Genomic DNA, 15,476 nt, shown 5'->3' on the forward strand with positions numbered 1-15,476 from the left:
TCAATGCTATATTTGAAATTTTATAAAAATTGATACATTAAAAATAATCAAACTAATTTTCTTAAGCAGGTCAACCGAACCTGACCCGTTAAAAATTGGGTTGGTTAACCCGTTTAATAATTTTAAGGAAGTTAATATTTTTATTTTAAAGAGAAGTGTTTTTGAAATTTAAAGTTAAATACTTAGTTTGGGCTTTAAGTTATAATTTATTTATTTTAATTACACGTGTCAATTTTCGTATTTTGCAATTATCATCCTTTCTTATGAAATCTGAATGTCCCAATTTTTGGTTCCTAGTTCAAACCTTAGGTGGGATCTACGGCTGGGTCTCCATTTCCACTTTTTGGTTCCAGTTTATAACCTTATGCAGGATCTAAGATTGTGGCCTTGGTTCTCGCTTTTTGGTTCCAATTTATAACCTTAGGTGGGATCTATGACTGTAGCCTTGGTTCCCACTTTTTGGTTCCAAATTTTAACCTTAGGTGGGATCTAAGGCTAGGGTCCGTGTTTCCACCTTTTGGTTCAAAATTCTAACCTTAGGTGGGATCTAAAGCTGGGCATTAAAAAGGGGAACCATGGTAACTTCAGAATATTAACCCTGGTAACTTCAAATATTAGAATCCAATCAAAATGTCCCATCAAAATATTAGTATGTAAAACTCAAAAGAGACTGACTAGTATATTACCGTGTTCAAAACTGTTCAAAACTATAACAGTTTTCTTCGATCTTAAAATCCTGTTGCTTTGGTTAGCAATACTTGAACGATTTCTTCGATCTTAAAACCCTCCTGCTTTGGTTAGCAATACTTAAACCAGGATTCAAATCAAGTCGGCGGAATTCTGTTTTTTGATTTACATTCCGCCTCTTTTGTTTTGGTATGTCATCACCTGCTCCTATCAAAGCTGCATCATTATCTACTCCTATCAAAGCTGCATCATCATCTACTCCTATCAAAGCTGCATCATCATCTACTCCTATCAAAGCTGCTCCTGTATGACCTGCTGCGCCTGTATCTTCACCACCCGCTCCAGTATTATCATCAATTCGGGTGAGCATATTTGATGTGTTGTAAAACACACTTGATTTTCGCACCTTTTTATCATCTCTTTATTGCTTATTATCTAATAAATAATGGTTTTTGACTTGTTTACCCATTTGTATGAGCCTTACTTGTGTTAATACTATATATAAAGCAAGAGTGAGGGACCTCTTAATTTTTAAGAGGTACCAAACTTATTGCTTTTAGTACAAACTATAATGCACAAGATTAAGGCATTTTAGGGGTAATTTTGTATTTTGACAATTTTGTCTCTTAGCATAACCAAAATCATGTACGGTTTATTTTTAATTTATTAAAAAAAATTACAAGTTTGGTCCATTAACTTTAATCACATTTTCTTAATTTATATAATAGTTAAATATATACCCTATATTTTAAACCAACTACCCAGACGACGTTTAAACGTTTATAACTTTTTCACACGTTAATATTTTTTTAAAAACAGTATACCATAAAAATGAATATTTTATTCTCTTTAATTTGAGTATGGTATTGCTATAGTTTTTTCATTTTAAAAACTAAACGTGTTACGTGATTACCATTAAAGACCGACAAACGAATAGGGCGGTTTCGGTCGTTCGGGTCATGGGTCTAACAGGTTAAGGTTGGAATGAGTCGATACAAAAAGGTTAATTTGGTTTGGGTCGGGACGTGTTTGGGTTGAAACTTGAAAGGGGTCAAGTCATACGAATTTCGGTTAGAACATTGTTAAGCGGAACGGGTTGTGGGTCAAAACGAGTTCAATGTAGTGTTACGTACGCACCAACACCTGACTGAGCGTGCACAATCGTTGTGTGACGTGCTTACTAACACCGGTTAAGATTCCAATGCCGCAATACGAGCATACTATCGTCGTATTATGTGCATACTATTGTTAAGTCACGCACATACAGAAACAGTAACAGTAACACCGGTTACGCATCCGATGCCATTTTTGCGTGCAACCTCGCCGCATCGCGCGGGCACGCAACTAGTATAATAATAATTGTAGATAATAATAATTGTAGCGGACGGCAGATTTGGAGAGCATAAAAAAAAACTTAAGAACCTCAAAAGTTCCGATCGGAACAGTTGGTTCCAAAGAAAGAATTCTTTGGTCGGGTTTGAGGGAACAAGTCAAAGAAGGAGGGCTGTTTCCTTTAAGGAAACACACAAATATATTTTGTGTGTGTGGTCGGTAGTAGGAAGAAACCAGAAACCCTTGGTGCAGCCTGGGATCGGCAGCAAGAGGACCATGGAAGAAAATTCGTTTTTTGCTTTTTATTGGGCTAGGAGAAGAAGAATAACATCAAGCGAGACTTGGGACAGCATCTAGCATCATTCCTCACCGTTTATTTCAGCCATAATTGATAGTATAACTCTCATAAACTTTGTGTTATTGTTCAAGATTCATACTTGTTGATTTGATCTTTAAAACTTGAATTGTTTCGCAATTTAATTGAAGATTGGATTGTGCTTGATTAATATTGGTTATTGAATGAGTTTGATTATGAATTGGTTGAGTTTTATGATGTTTACAATAAGTATTTGCTGCTGTCCAAAAGTTATGTTAGGCTAAACTTGTTAGTTTTACCTAGATTTGATGAATATTGTTAGGTTTTAGTAAGTTTTATGGATTGTTTGATCACCATGACTTGATTTGTTAATGAAAGTTTGGTTTAATATTGAATTAGGTTGTGTTTAGTGGCTATGATTTTATTAATTATACTCATAAACCCCTTGCATCGATTGGTTGAATTAGTTTTGATTGATTGTTGCTTGTATGATTCTTTACTTTGTGTTTAAAGATTGTTTGCGGGGTGTACAACCGTAGGGTTTAGTTGGGTGTGTTAATTGATTGAATTCAGCGGGTAAGCACCTTCTTAGAGACCGAGAGGTGATAGGATGTAAACTCGTCTCATAGCTTTTACTTGTTAGAATTAGGATTGCGCGAGAGCGGGTTCGGTTCTTGTCGGGTTTGTGTTTGTGAGCGATTAGTTGGTCTAGTGTAAGTTAAACCAAATTGTTCCTCTATCCTTGGTTGCGTAGTATTTGTTTCCATTAGTGTCATGTGTCGGTGAGTCCGAGAGGAGACTCGACATTAGAACACCTTAGCAATTCGTTTCCCGGTTTGTTCTTAAAATCAATTAAGTGTAAGCTAGGGTTGGTTAGTGAGACCGAGAGGTGATCTAGCTTTCTTGAGCGAACCTTAGTTGTGTCATCCTTAGATACCGGTGTCGTGAGATTATCCAATCCGTTAACTCGTTATAACTTCAATATGATTCTTACCTAGGTAGACGTTTTCTCCATTGTCAGTTTCATTCGTAAAGTTTCGTTAAATCTTTTAATTTAGTTAAAGTAAGTTAGGTCAAGTAGTTTAATTATTAAAAAATCATTTAAAAAATATTACTCTTAGGAAGGTCTTGTCTAGGGTTAGTGATCATAGACGTTTTCACGTGTCATCGTGTTCGATACTCGGACTTCCTTAGTTCTATATTACTTACGATCAGTACATTTGCCGGTTGTGTGTAGTTTTATTAGGAAAATCCGTTTTATAAATTTAAAGCTTAGTTGTGAGTTCCGTAGAAAGAAACACCCTTTAGACACACATCAAGTTTTTGGCGTTGTTGCTGGGGACACAGTTTGAGGCGTATTGAGAACGACTCGAGTTAGGACTTACCTTGTTTGATACTTGTTTTTTTGTTTTCCTTTGTTTACATAGTTTAGCTAATTTTAGTTTCTTTTGTTTATCTTAATAGTTGTATGCGGCGTACTCGATCTCTAGGACCGCCTGAATCTGAGGGATTTTCCAAACCAGAGAGAGAGTTTCGTGAGAGACGTCGTACCAGTCTGTCTTCCAGTTCTTCTTCTACGTCTGTTGGTAATACATCTTCTTCTTATACTTATTCTGAATCCGTCTTTAGGGATAGGATTATGGGCGACACAGTTACACCACCGAGGAAGACAATTGCAGACCGGGCCCGTCCGGTCGATACTGGCGCGAGATCCAGCGTTGCTCCACTAGCCATCGCTGTTAACACGAACTGGCAGATTCCATCAAACATTCTGAACACCATCTCTCATTCTGCTCAATTTCACTGGTTACTTCACGAAAACACGCATTCTCATCTCACTCGCATTGCACGTATTTGCGACACGTTTCATCTTGTCGACGTATCCAAAGATGCCATCAAACTCCGCGTTTTTCCGTTCTCACTTGTTGATCATGAGAGTTTGTGGCTTGAGTCCCTCCCACAGGGATCCATTGCTACTTGCGCCGCCATGCAGACCCAGTTTCTTGAGAAATATGATCCTACGGCTAAGGCCGCTCGTTTGCATAACCAGATTCATTATTTCCAGATGGAGGACACCTAGAGCTTCTACGAGGGGTGGGAGAGATTCAAAAATTTACTTGCTTTATGTCTGAACCACGGCCTGCAAGACTGGGCAGTTGTTGAAAAGTTCTATAACGGAGTGACATATGCGACTCATAGTATGCTTGACACGGCTGTGGGAGGCAACTTATTAGGGACGAAGGATACGGATGAGTGCATTGCTTTGTTTAACGGGTTAGCCATGAGTGGATACCATTGACCACCCGCTAAGAGCACCAAGACCGTCAACTCCTTATCACGCGGTATACATCGATCGACATGAGCACCGCACTTGCGACACAAGTTGAGGCGTTGGCGAAGATCGTGAAGGACTTGCAGGTAAAGAGTACGTTGTGCGAGATTTGTAGAGGGGGGGGGATGATACTGTTCAGTGCTCCGTAGGTTTCCAGGAGGAGGTGGTAGAATTTGTTAGTAATCCGAACCGAAATCAAAATTCTTTCAGTTCTTATAATTCAGGATGGAGAGGTAATCAAAATTCCAACTGGAGGAACGGAAATCAGTCCGGCTTCCAGCAGCGTTAGAGTCTTTTCCAGGATTTCGGTGAGGGAGCGAGTAGCGCGGAGAAGAAGCCCACGTTAGTGGAGATGATGTCACAACAGACAGATGTTGTCGCAGCTTATGACTCGAGAGGACTTCCGTCACAAAGAGACTCAAGAGAAATTTTGGGAGCACGAGTCATTCATGAGAAATTAGGGAGCGTTAATTCAACCAGTTGCACGAGTTAGAGGAGCTCCGGGATCATGCATATGCACAGTCGTTTAGGTATAAGGAGCGGACGAAAGAACAGCAAGATAGAAAGTTGAAGGGCAATAAGCAGTTGAAGTGTGGGGATAAGGTTTTATTGTATAACTCCCAGTTGAGGTTATTCCCGGGAAAGTTGAAATCCCGATGGTCGGGACCGTTCATAGTCCTTGAGGTTTTCCCGTATGGCACTATTGAGATACAAGATTAGAGCGGGAAATTTAAGGTGAACGGTCACAGGTTGAAGCCTTACATAGGCGAGCCGGTAGCTGATCAGACAGTCGAGGTGTTCTACCTTGACTCATTCACCAAGACATAGACGTGTTGGACGCATCACTTGGGAGACTGCTCGAGTTGTATAGTGTGTATTATGATTTTCTTTATTATTTGTTTTATTTTTGTTATCTAAAAAAAATTTTAAAAATTAATAAAAATTAAAAAAATAAAAAAAATACAAAAACACAAAAATATGTTTATTTCTTATGTTTTTAGTTTATGTTATGTACGCCGCTACATGCGAGCGAGTTTGAGTTATTGCAAGTATTATTATGCACATGGTAGCTCTAATGGCGTTTTGGAACTGGTTCTCCCAAGGTTGCGGCCGCAAATGAAATGCTATACAGTTGTTCGATTGATACACAACTAATGAAGATACTGCATGTAAACCTTAGGTTTCATTAAGGAACCTAAAAGTGGGATACCATACCCCAGACCTGGATCCCACCTTAGGTTCCAACTAGGATCCACAAAGTGAGATCTTATACTCTAGGCAAGGATCCCACCTTAGGTTTCAACAAGGAATATATTTAATTTTTCTTATAATTTGTTTTCATATTAATAACTTTTAATGTATAAATACCACTGAGACGTTCTTATTTTTTTCAAAGTGCCGAAAAATATTATGGCTTATATATATAGTTTACTTGATTTTTATATATCAAAATATTAGTTTCTAAGTTATTATATATATATATATAATTATATTTAATTTTTCTTATAATTTGATTTCACATTAATAACTTTTAATGTATAAAGTTTTAAAAAATATTATCCCTTATATATATTTTACTTGATTTTTATATATCAAAATATTAGTTTCTAAGTTATTATACATTCATATATATATATATATATATATATATATATATGGGATGGTTCAAGAGAGAAATGATATTATTGCAAGAAATACAAGAAATGAATATGAACCACTAGTTTTGTTTTAATTTTAAATGTTTAAAGCTAAATAAAGAAAGTATTAATCATTCTCTTTGTTCAATTAATATAACTAATAAACCATAATACTTATCTACTTAATTAATATAACTTATTTTTTGTGTCTTGAATTTTTATCCTACACAAGTATAATTTATTCATACATTAAAATTTCTTTCTATCCAAAACTAATTTCTTCCAACTCAATATATTAATATCCATCAAAACATACTTGCATTATAATGAATAATACCAAAAAACTATTTTACATGTGTTTGCATTAAAAATCAACAAAAAGCATACAACCTACACAAAAACGTATAATCTACGCTTGTTCTAAGAATAAGACAGCATATAACCTATACACGAAAAACATATAACCTACACACAAAATTTATCATCAATGAAATACACACGCACACAAAAACATATAACCTACATACGAAAAACATATAACCTACACACGAATAACATATAACCTACACACGAAAATTTTATCTTACACAAATACAATTTATTCATACATTAATTTCTTTTTATTCAAAACAATTTCTTCAAACTCAACATTGTGATAAATAATATAAAAAACTATCTTACACATGTTTGCATTAAATGTCAATAAAAAATATACAACCTACACAAAAACATGTAACTTACACTTGTTCTAAGAATAAAAAAAACATATAAACTACAAACGAAAAACATATAACCTACGCATGTGTAGGATACGTGTATCTTTGTGTAGTTTATATAATTGTTGATGTCGAATTACATACGTAAGTTGTATGTTTTTTGTATGCTGTACGTTTTTATCGCTCAAAACAAGTGTAGGTTATATAACTTTGTGTAGGTTGTATATTTATTGTTTAAATTTAATGGACACATTTGTATAATATTTTATATTATTATTTATGATAATAATTTTTACAGGCATACCAATTGACAAAAAATATATATTATATTTTGATATTTAGTGTTAAAAAGCATGCAAATAAACTGAGTGGAAATTATTTTTTTAATATAAAGAATAATATTATATGAATAAATTGTATTTATGTTGAATAAATTGAAGAATGTGTAAATAAAAAATAAAACTAAAGTAGTGCTTTTATTTTTTTAATTATTATAGCTAAATTAGTTAGATATATTAATTAGAGAGGGATTTATTAAGGCTATATTAGTTGTATTAATTGGAGAGAGAGAGAGTGCATTTATTGTTACATTTACATCTTTTTTATTTATTTTTAAATATTTAAAACCTAAAATAAAAGTAGTGGCTTATATTCATTTCTCTCATTTCTTGCAATAATTTCATTTCTTTCTTGAACTTAAACATATATATATATATATATATATATATATATATATATATGCTTACATATTAACTTTTAAAAGTTAATTGATATATGAAAAATTAACAAACTATTTAACTTTAAATTTCAAAACAACTTCTCTTTAAAATAAAAATAATAACGTTCTCTAAAATTATTAAACAGGTTAACAGGTCGTCGTGTTCAGATTGACCTGCTTAAGAAAATTAGTTTGATTATTAAGTTAATAGTATAATTCTTTTTTACAGATACATTGGGCCTGCGAAGCCTACATTCATAGTGCCCAAGTATTTGAGAGGCCAAAGTTTTTTTTTATATATATATAAAAGAATTTGTATATAGTATTGTGTTTATGACCCGTTATGTTAAGAGAAAATATTAAAAAAAACGTTTGGATTCTTAATTCATCCTTATATTAATTAAAATTGTCTTCGCCAACAAGTTTTACTAGAGCCAACTAAAACTAGCCATAAGTTTAAATTCGTCGGTTTCAATGTGAGATTGGGATTGTGAGATTGGGAATGGGTATAGTCTTAGCAACCTAACCTTCATTACTTTTTATTAAATAAACAAAAAATATAATTGTTATTTTTAATGTGAATTAAATTTTACTACAGTTTCAAAACTGGTATGCGTTATGAGATTGCCAATGGGAATTAAATTAACAATAATACGTTTTAACAATAGTTAATGATATTAAAAATCTTAAGTTTTATACAAAGCTCGAGCTTGGGTTTTTTTTAACTAAACGAGCTTTATTTAAGGCTCCGGCTTGGCCTGAGCTCGTAAAAGCTTGAGTTGTTTCGAGCTTTTGATCTATCCGATAATGAGTAGCTCGTAAGGAACAGATGAATCTTTTATGATTTTCCTGTTAGGGGTTGTGTTTCCTAGGGTGTGTATTATGTTTACCCGAGGAAACAAGGAACAAATGAATCAAATAAGCAAAAGGAACAAACAAATCAAAAGCTTGGGTTGTTTCGAGATTTTGATCTATCTGATCATGAGTAGCTCGTAAGGAACAAATGAATCTTTTATGATTTTCCTGTTAGGGGTTGTGTTTCCTAGGGTGTGTATTATGTTTACCCGAGGAAATAAGGAACACATGAATCAAATAAGCAAAAGGAACAAACAAATCAAATAAGCAATATAAGTTTTAAAAACTTATATTGTATGCAAGCGCGCGCGCGCACACATATATATATATATATGTATAATAACTTAGAAACTAATATTTTTATTAGGAAATACATTACAAAGGCTTAAAAAACTAAATTATTATTATTATTATTATTAATTATATCATAATATTATTAACTATTAATAATTTGGACGTGTTTATGAAATAAGTACAGAAAGGGTAGAAGATTATTGTACATGAGTAGTTGCATGGGAAAATTAAATATCGAAAGCGAAGATGACAACGGTGAAGATCAGATCAGCCTCCAATGATCGTATGCGAATGTTGTCCCTCTCCTCTCCGTATCTAAAGACTTTCATGTCTCGGTGTTTGTTTGAGTAGCACACATGTGCAGCACTCTTGGAAAAAAAGCTGATAGCCAAACACTCTTGGAAAACCAACATAAACGAAGGCCGACGGACGCAGATGCAGCAAGATGGGAAGGTGAATACCTGATTGCATGACCAATCGAAGAGGGGTTTCAATTTTCACATTGTATTGTGAAAGCAGATCGAATTATAGGATTCGCTTTGCATCAACATTCCATTGCGACTATTATATGGAGGTATTAGGGTTTCTCAAAAGGTTATTTGAATTTTGAATCTGCTTGTTAAATAAAAGTGTGAGAAACGAAAAGCTTTCATAGGAAGGAAGCGGAAGCGTGGCCAAGCTGTATAATGAACACGATAGCAAGGAGAACCTGGGGGCGACACGTGGACAAACTGTTCTTGTTTTATTATATAGGAGATTGAATAATTTATAACCACCACTCCACCGACCAACCACAAAATCCATTGCCTCTCTCTCTCTATTATCTCTCTACTATCACAAACACTTTGCCTGCCGGAAATTAATACTTTGTTAAAATTTTTCTAAAATGTTTGGATCGGTACTCAATCGTTTGTGTTTACAACGTCGAAAGTGGAAGAGTTTTGTACATATTTGTTTCGATTCACAAACCCGTAACAACACTAATCTGACATATAATGTTGGAATAGGCGGTCTCGAAATTATACTATCTACACATGTAAAGTTGTTCATTTTTTTTGTTAGTGTTTGTTTCATTTAAATACATTATACTAATCACTTGTGGAATCATCAAATTATTAGCATAGAATATTTGATGATTTTGTAAGATGTGTTTTGTTTTTTCACTTTTGTGAAATTGTAATCGAGTCGAGCCACGGCGAGCTCGAATTTAAATGAGTTGGTTTGTGCTCAGCTCGTTTATTGCTAATAATATTTTATTAGCAATAACTGGGCATTATTGATCCAACTTAAACGAAGGCCAACTTGAAGCTCGACCTACCACCATTGATAAAGTCGCTACATTGATAAAGTCGCTACAATGTATGTCGTCGAGGCGAGTTTCTGTAAATCCGCCTAGTTACTAAGAATCGATCAAATGTGGTCAACCTCAGCCAGAACCATATCTTATCGTTGAACTTGGACTGATTTTGACTCAAAAAAATAAAAAAATTCGTATTTCAATAATATTAACGAACAAATATCATTCTTTATTAATGATTAGTAATTTGTAGAATATTTTATTATTTAAAAATGTATTTCTTTTATTTATATTGATATTCACCTATTTTGTTATAAACACTAGTAAACTTTTATATTTGACATATACATAATATCCAAAACTTAATTTTCTTTATATTAATCATATCCGAGTACTATCCAAGTACTCCACGAGTACTCCGAGTACACCCAACTCCCCGGTCGGCCGCCTAGTGACTTTTGCAACCTTGGTTTTTGACATTAAACTATTTTACACCAAAATTTACATATTTATTTTGACGAATTTAAGGGGTAACATGTCATTATTTTAGATATTTTCACAACTCCACATGCATTCAAACCTGCAATGAATGCTAATGTGCGGATCCTTCTTGAGCCATAACAGTGGGCTCTTATACGGCGGAAGCAGTTGAAATTGAACAGTACAGGGCCGAGCTTAAACTAGCTCGAGCCTAAATATAAGCATGTTTAATAAACGAGCATAAGCTTTACTTATCAAGCTCAAGCCAGCTCACGAGGCTAAACAAGCCTATTATTTATAAAACTTATATTTAATATATAGTTATCTAATAACAGTTATAATATATAAAATCATAATAAAAGTAAAATATTAACAAATATATAACCCGAGCTTGAGCTTGAAAAACTACTCACGAGCTTAGTTGAGATTGAGCTTTATAGGTTTATCTCAAAACATACCACACTCGAGCTTTCTAGCCGAGACGAGAGCTGGTGCTCGGCTTGGCTCGTTTACACCCCAAGTATCCCATACCATACCTAGCCATCCTTAGATCCAAAAACCCCCAAATTCAATTTGTATGTTCAAATTAACGAATTCATATGTCAATAAATCTAATTAATTAATTATTTCTCGTCAATTTAATCATATCCATTCACTTACTTAACCTAACAAATCACTCAATCACAAAACAATGTATCAAACGTATACTGATATACACAACGATAAACGAGTAAATTAATTAAAATTCAGGTTAAACCTGCAATGGATGCTGACGTGTGGAAGCCATGGTATGTGGTTTGGTAGAAGCAGCAGTTGAAATTGAAGAAGCCCTAATAATATTATTATTAGGAAGAGATAAGTGGTGGCGTAAGGGTTTGTAAAGGTTTAATATTCGAAATGAAGGTTTGATGCTCAATGGAAGAAGATGCATTTTATTTTTATTTAAGGGAAAATTAAGTGGTGTCTAGATGAATGTGAATGTGGTGATGATGTGATGATGGGAACAATAGCCTTCAATGCAAAATCACTAAAAAATATTTTATAAAAATTATTATGATTTGAAATGACTTAAAACATATTAAATTAAAATAAGCATTTATATTAAGTGATTACTAAAAATTAATAAAAAATAATTAGAATGCACTTAGCAAGGGGTTAAGTGGTAACCTCATGAAATTTTTATTAAATAAATAAAATTTATAATTGTGGTTTTTTAGTGGGAATTACATAATACGTTTTAATGGGAATTAAATTAACAATAATACGTTTTAACAATAATTAATTATATTAAAAATCTTTAGTTTCGCATTAATGGTATTCATTAATTTTATTTCTACGTATTAAAATATCAATGGTATACTATCCCATTTATTTAATCTTTATGTAGTTTTTAGTTTTGTTTAAATGTTTTTTTTTTGAAAGAGTGCCATAGTTTTAGTTTTGACAGCTAGTAAGAACATAATTTCCCCTTTATCCTAGAATAAGCAAAAACTACAAAAGCAGAATTCGAGAACCCGACACGTTTAAAAATCAGGTTAACCAGAACCCAACCTGTTAAAAATTTGGTACACGGTAACATACTAATAACAGTTTTTGGGTAATAATAAACTACTTTTTAATACTGTAAAAAGAGTTTAAAAGCATCCGAGTACAGTTCATAATACATATAGCCTAGTGTGTGTATATATATATATAATAACTTAAATAACTTAATGTATTTTTGGTATATTAAATACTTGATGGGATTTATAACCACCACTCCACCTACCAACCACAAAATCCAACGCCTCTCTCTCTCCATTATCTCTCAACTATCACAGACACTTTGCATGCCAGAAATTAATACTTTGTTAAAATTTTTCTGAAATCTTTGGATCGGTACTCAAACGTTCATGTTTACAACATCGAAGGTGGAAGAGTTCTATCAGTTTGTACAGATTTGTTTCGATTCACAAACCCGTAATAACACTAATCTGACATATAATGTTGGAATAATCGGTCTCAGAATTATACTATCTACATAGGTAAAGTTGTTCATTTTTTGGTTAGTGTTTGTTTCATTTAAATGTATTTCGGTCCAACCTAAAAAAAACCGATGACCCAAACCGAAATCTGCTTGGTACCGACCCGAATAGGTGTTATTAGTCCAGTTTTCGGTCATTAGTTTTATGCATTTTCGGTTTTCGAATGGTGGTTAAAACTGTTTGCACCCGAGACCAACTTGAAGCTCGACCTACCACCATTGATAAAGTCGCTACAAGGAATGTCGTCGAGGTGAGTTTCTGTAAATCCGCATAGTTACTAAGAATCGATCAAATGTGGTCAACCTCAGCCAGAACCATATCTTATCGTTGAACTTGGACTGATTTTGACTCAAAAAAATAAAATAAAATTCGTATTTCAATAATATTAACGAATAAATATCATTTTTTTTATTAATGATTAGTAATTTTTAGAATATTTTATTATTTAAAAATGTATTTCTTTTATTTATATTGATATTCACCTATTTTGTTATAAACATTAGTAAACTTTTATATTTGACGTATACATAATATCCAAAAATTAATCTTCTTTATATTAATCATATCCGAGTACTATCCAAGTACTCCCCGAGTACTCCGAGTACATCCAACTCCCCAGTCGGTCGACTAACGACTTTTGCAACCTTGGTTTTTGACATGGGGGGAATGGGGATTTCCTTGAGACGGTCCCCAAATAACCATTTTACGCCTTTGAATACGGCTAGAGCTTTTGATTAAGGCTCGACGAAAATCTGGTTCTTCCAAATAACTTATAAAACCCGAATCTCTATTAAATTTTTTATAAAGATTAAAATTCTTGAAATTAGACTTCTTAAAACTTCGTGTGGAACGAGTTAAAAATGCTATATGTTTAAATTTTATTGTTCGAAGCTGGTGATCCAGCCCTTGCATTATGCCTTGTTCTTTTCGTCGTTTTATAAAATATTGCTCCAACTCGTTGATTAATTTGTATGACCATCGAGGGAGTTTTTTACCTATTTCGTTTATTCCAATATATTTTTTTTCACGTTTAGGGTTAGTTAGACAAACTATTTTACAGCAAAATTTACATCTTTATTTTGACAAATTTAAGGGGTAACATGCCATTGTTTTAGATATTTTTACAACTCCACATGCATTCATACTAAGGTTGTCCAAACCGCTAGAAGCTCGACGCTTGCTCAAAAATCGCTTGAAAAATGGTCGTTCGATTCCAGCTCGATTTGGAAATGAACCGATCGGATCGGTTCGATTTGAAAACAAGCCAAACACGAGCAAAGCTTCGCTCGGTTCGGTTCGGTTTGTTTTGCTCGAATTGGTTTAAAATTTATATATGTTATATGTATATCAGTTTTAAATTTCTCACTTTTGTGTTGATTTCTCAGTTTTGCTCGAAACTGAAAACGCACGATGTTTGTTTCGATACGTTTCGGTACATGGGTGATCAAACGACATTCAAACATATCACGCGAAAGAGCAGATCTCGACCTTTTTGAGCCGCTTGACGGCTCAGCCTGCGCAACCTTTTTCTGAAAAAAAGGGAAAAATCAAAAAATCACATAGGACATGTATTGTAATCTATGGAGTATGGACTTTCATTAGTCATGCTCGAATTCTGCTTTTGTAGTTTTTGCTTATTCTGTAATAAGGAGAAATTATGTTTTTACCCAGACTCAAATGAGCTGTCAAAACTATGACACTCTTTCAAAAAAACATTTAAACAAAACTAAAAAACAACAGAAAGATTTAATAAGTGGGATAATTTTAGTATACCATTGATATTGTAAACGTACGAATGAAATTAACGTATACCATTAATGCGAAGCTAAAGATTTTTAATATCATTAATTATTGTTAAAACGTATTATTGTTAATTTAATTCCCGTTAAAACGTAAGTATAATGTAAAACGTATAAATGAAACTAAAATATACCATTAATGCGAAACTAAAGTTTTATAATATAATTTATTACACTGGTTGCAAATTACATGCATGAGCATTGATGATCAAAGTGAAAACAAGGGTATTAATGTATTATTGTATTATAGCAACTTATCTTAACATTTTGCATTAGTGACTTAATACTCGTAAGCTTCCTATGAGGCCATCTCTTTATATTAAGCTCTCTACATATTTTCTTCAACATTATCGAACCAACATTCAACTTCTTAGCCACTTTAGTTATCGGCATCTCGAAACACCTCTCGATATCCTCAAACTCCAACGGTCTCGCTCTTTGGCCACCACCCGCAACCATAGTAGCCTTGGCTTCAACAATTCCAACATGAATGTCAGTCATCATCCCAACAATCCCACAAGCTTAGATATTCATCAATAGGATCAAAATATGGAAACTCAAAAGTTTTGTCTAGTTTAGGTGGTGAGTAGACTCGGTTCATATCGAGTAGATTGAAAAATGGCATGTAAAGTTGTGTGTCATCTTGATCAAAGTAAGGCCAGTGATCAACGTTATGATCCATGTGAGAAATGAACAGAGGGGTAATAATGTCTTATATATATATATAGAGAGAGAGAGAGGATAATGAGAGAACTCCATATGGAGAGAACTAGAGAACTAATAATGAAGTATTTTTAATTTAATTAAAAAAATATTTTTAAATTTTTTTTCTTTCATCCTTTTTATATGTTGTTATTCTTCACCACAAAAAAATATAAAAATGAAAAAATATATATGCAATACATCAACTTTTTTTATAATACATATGTGCAATAGTGTGCATTTTGTTACTTGAAATAGTGTTGAATAGCATATATATAGTTGTTTGT

This window comes from Bidens hawaiensis, unplaced genomic scaffold (assembly GCF_021521415.1).
Source record: "Bidens hawaiensis isolate Kalapana, Puna unplaced genomic scaffold, B.hawaiensis_p1.1 tig00038460_1, whole genome shotgun sequence".
Classification (NCBI taxonomy): Eukaryota; Viridiplantae; Streptophyta; class Magnoliopsida; order Asterales; family Asteraceae; genus Bidens; species Bidens hawaiensis.